At 31.8% G+C, this 5,000-nt stretch overlaps 1 protein-coding gene across 1 annotated transcript in view; it reads right to left on the bottom strand.

Annotated features, from left to right (window-relative positions):
* Window positions 1-5,000, bottom strand: part of LOC138338147 (cytochrome b6-f complex subunit 4) — an 81,710-nt gene that overhangs the window by 3,806 nt on the left and 72,904 nt on the right. The gene's annotated exons all lie outside the window — the stretch shown is intronic.

Raw genomic sequence — 5,000 nt, 5'->3', positions numbered from 1 at the left:
AATACATGCAAATCCCTCTGATATCATTTGAGAATACAAACTCTTGTTGCACCCCAAAAACGGATTTTTTTTAGAATCATTAGTAGAAATAATCAAATGATTCTGTTGATCCATTCGAGTAATTAACCGTTTCACAATTAGGAAACTAAATTTATTGTTATAACCTGAATTTTCCAACAAAATCGACCTATTTCTATTTAAACCATGATCCTGAGCAAGTGCATAAATATACTCCTGAAAGATAAGTGGATATAGGAAGTTGTGTTGTTGCGAGCTATCCGACTGTAAATATCTGTGGATTTCTTCCATTTGAAATTCGATTTGAACCAAAGATGGAAGATTTTGAGGGTTATCAAATGATACATAGTGCGATACAGTTAAAACAAAGTATTGTAGTAAGAATAGATACCTTGAATACAGGTAAACTTCTCAACGGATTCTCTATCATCTCTTTTTTTTTCGTTTCATTTAATTGGTCTATGTTATAGTGTTATAGGATAATAAGATGTTTAGAAATCCTTTATTTTTTCAACCTAATCGCTCTTTTGACTTCGGAAAAAACTTTCTTTATTAATATACTGTTTCTTCTACACACATCTCCATAATCGAAAATGGTAATAGTTAGGATTCATTAAAAAAATTTAGAACACACTGATAGGACAAGAAACACTTCCCGCACCAGGCACTAATAAATTTTTAACGTCTAATTAGATCGGGAATCATTAAAATTAAGAACAAAAGCTCGTAGCTTTTTCTTTCCCTATAATTTAATTGAAGCCGCAGCCTTATCTATTTATTCATTCGACCCAACTTTATTTTGTTCCGTTCCAAGAATTCTAACGCAGTTTTATACCCATCTAGGAACAATGAAATATTTTCAGAACTTTCCGTTGATACGACATGCTATTTTTACCATTCATTCCATTTCAGGATCAGTCGCGGTCTTCCAAACTTTACCGAGAGTATGGACGAATCCCTCACCTCATCCATATGTGTAAAAGACACTAGCCGCACTTAAAATCCGAGTACTCTACCGTTGAGTTAGCAACCCGAAGAAAATATCGAAAAAATTATGTAGATCCAATCCGAAGAAAAAGAAATAACTAGATTAGACAAGACAACCAAAAACCATTGAAAGAAGAAATCGAAAAAAATACATTCACACTTTCGAATTCATTTAAAAAATAAAATAAAACTAAATAGATCCACTTTATTTATCACAATGAATTATATTTGTTCGATACACTGTTGTCAATATAAATATTGAATATTGAAAAAAAAAAGTGGAAAACAAAACTACAATTTACTTAAATTTACTTAGATTTATTGAATTCATAATGGATTCAATCAAGTTAACTGAGATAAGCAAACTTCATTTCATTCCGAAATGCCCGAATTAACTATTTAGAAGATCAATAAAATAAGAGGTTTTGTCGTTATAGAACACGGAATTCACTGGAAGCAATGATAAATAAATACAAATAGAAAAGGAAAGGGAGGAAATACAAAAAAATAGAAGAGAAAAGTCATACAAAGTTATATACAAATCACTACCCCCTTTTTTGTATTTCCTTAATTTATTTCCTAAATTGAATTTCGGTTGATTAAGACGAAGTTCCTTAAAAACCTCTGGCTTTTCTAAAATATCCTGAACAGTTTCTGTAGGTTGAGCCCCTTTTTCAAGGAAATATAAAATAGCAGGAACATTTAAATAAGTTTGATTCTTTATCGGATCATAAAAACCCACTTTCTGAAGATCTTTTCCTTCTCTTCGGGATCGAATATCAATTGCAACGATTCGATAGACGGCTCATTGGGATAGATGTAGATGAACAACACCCCCCAGAAACGTATAGGAAGCTTTCTCCTCGTACGGCTTGAGAAAAATGATTGATTCAAAGTTTTGTCTCTGTATGGAATTCTATCTAAGAAATGACAACTGGATCCATAAAATGATCAAAGCAATTAAAGATCTAAGTCTTTTTTTCTTCGTTCTTCCTTAAAATGAAAAATAAACCATTCGTACTCTCATAACTCAAGTTGGATAACTTTCAAACAGTTCAAAGGAAAATCTTTCCGCAATTTCATTTATTGAGCGGTCTATCCTCCTTTTTTGTTTGTCTCGTTTAAAATCGGATTCTTCAGTCTGATCCAGTTACTAAGACAATTAAAAAGGTGTTTCCTTGTTCTGGGATCCTTTATCTTTGTTTTATTTTAAATCATTGGGTTTAGACATTACTTCGGTGCTTTTTAATCCTTTCAAAATGGCAGCAACATACCCTTTTCGCGATTTTTATGAAAGAATCCTACAAGATGATGGATTCCCTCGTGAAACACTTTGGATCGAAAAAGTTTGATCAATTCCAATAAATTTTTTAATTTGAAACTTGCTCGAATTGGATTCTTTCGATTTCCATACCTAAGATATATTAGATATATTTACGAAGTTGTTTCAATTGTTTTATTGATTGGCATTAACCCTAGACCCTTACCCCGAGAAAGAAATTAATACTTTCTACTCGAGCTCCATGATGGACTATTTATATTCCAAGACAACAAAAAACGAGGGGTTCTAGTGAAACAGAACCAATGATGTCGAGTTAAGAGCACCTTCATTCCTACAAAAAATGGTGGATGTACAAATCCACAACGGATCGTGTCCTTCAAGTCGCACGTTGCTTTTTACCACATCGTTTCAAACGAAGTTTTACCATAACATTCCTCTAAGAACCGGTATGGAATTGATTCAATTATGGAATCATGAATAGTCATTGGTTGGGCTGATGTATAAACACCATAATCTAAAGTATTTTCTATATCTTCTATATCTATAGTATATAGATATAAATAATACTATAGATTAATACTATAGATATAGGGTGGATAAATATTTTTCTGAAGAAGTCTTAGTAAGACTCCATCGCTAATATTAAATTGTCTAACATTATAATATTAATTAATAAATATATATAATAAATTTTTTTTATATAAATAAAATAAGACGAATAAACGAATTCTTTTTAATTCTGCATCTTCACGTGACTTAATAGGAGAGAAAGATTCAGCTTCTAAGGAATGATTTTAACTATTTCTCTTTCGAAATTTCGAATCAATTTCGAAAGTTCCCCTCTCGACATCATTATTCCAAGAAAATTTGATAGTTAAAAATAACTTTTGATCATCTTTGGAAAAAAGATAAGTCTTTTTTTTCATCTGATTAATAAAATCCAAAGAATGGGGAGGGTTTCGTATCTATCAATTCGATCAAATAGACTGAGCAATTGTCACCGTTTATAGATATTGAAATGAACGCCTTCCCATCATTGATTAACTCCTATCTACCCCATTCTCTGGGACTGATGCAGCATAAATCAAAAGAAGGGGATGTCCTAGTCTTTTTTTTTTTTACGAAATGCGAGCTGGCTGGGCACAAAGCCAAACAAGCCCAGATTAAGTCCAGTTTTTGCTCCTTTTTTCTATTTTAGCCTACCTCATTGATTAAGAATTAAGAGACTTAGTGAATTGAATTAGTACCAAAAACCCCTTCTTGGCGAAAAGTCAAGAAATCCACAAAAAAGCAAATTGAATCTAATTAGGCTAATTTAGGGGGTAGAGAATATGAGATAGGGAATATGGATTCTTTCGTATCTCGATTCAGTTTTTGAAAAAAAAAACGATTCATCGAAGAAAAAAATCAGAAACAACAATCACATTCCAGCTAACATTTCGATTTTAAACAGAACATTGTTAAAAAAGCAATCTATATTGTCAGAGAATATATATGTTCTGGGACGGAAGGATTCGAACCTCCGAATAGTGGGACCAAAACCCGTTGCCTTACCACTTGGACACGCCCCATTTAGATTTCTATGCGATACTAATAAAGTATATTGCTGGTTTTGTTTGTTTGTCAACTCTAGCCCAAATATCCATAGAATCTATTAGATTCGTATTCGGATTTTTCTATGTTTTTGATATGTGTAGATATAGAATTCAACTTAATTTATTGATCATTACATATAATTCAATTAAGATTGTATGAAAATATTATTTTTTCGATTCTCCTTTTCTCAAAGGAGGATTTTTGATTGGGTGGGTTCAAAGAAAAAGAAGGATTTTTTGTTTACCTTACTTACTTTCCTTTTCCTTATAACTTAGTTTCCTTTTCCTTATATAAATAACTCAATCAAAATGCAATTATCTCCAAGAACAAAAAGTCTGTTATGCTTAATACCTTTAGTTTGATCGGTATCAGTCTTAATTCGACCATTTATTCGAGTAGTTTTTTCTTCGGCAAATTGCCCGAGGCCTATGCTTTTTTGAATCCAATCGTAGATATTATGCCAGTCATACCTGTGTTCTTTTTTCTCTTAGCCTTTGTTTGGCAAGCTGCTGTAAGTTTTCGATGAGATCCATAATAATATCCTAGAAAATTCATGATTTATTCGAGAAAAAATTCGAAAATCAATAAAATCAGATAAGCTTTACCGTTTGAAATCTCGATTCAAACATTGAAATTCTTGGATAGTCACGAGAAATCTGGCTTAACTTAATTTCCTTCTTTTTTGGCGCTTTCCTTTCAAGTGAAAGACCTTATTAGGCTCCTCTTGTGTATATAAAAAATTAGGTTAATGACAAACTCTTATTATAAAAGAATTTCTGAAAAGTCTTTTAGAGAAAGAGCTTCGTTGCTTGGTGTCAAACTAGGATATGCGATGGATGATCTATTCTCTTCTTTTTTTTTCAAAAAAATCATCTTGGAGATTGTGTAATGCTTACTCCAAAACTCTTCGTTTACACAGTAGTGATATTTTTTGTTTCTCGCTTCATCTTTAGATTCCTATCTAATGATCCCGGACGTAATCCTGGACGTGAAGAATAAAATAAAAAAGTTTTTTCCTTGCTTGATTTTCAAATTTTCTTAGGATTTGGTCTATTCCACACATTTAACTAAGAATAAGCACAAAGGATTTCGAAATTAAAAAAAATCAAGTCATCAA

The sequence above is a fragment of the Solanum lycopersicum genome, chromosome 9, assembly GCF_036512215.1.
Source record: "Solanum lycopersicum chromosome 9, SLM_r2.1".
Classification (NCBI taxonomy): domain Eukaryota; kingdom Viridiplantae; phylum Streptophyta; class Magnoliopsida; order Solanales; family Solanaceae; genus Solanum; species Solanum lycopersicum.
This window is presented reverse-complemented; position numbering and strand designations above follow the sequence as displayed.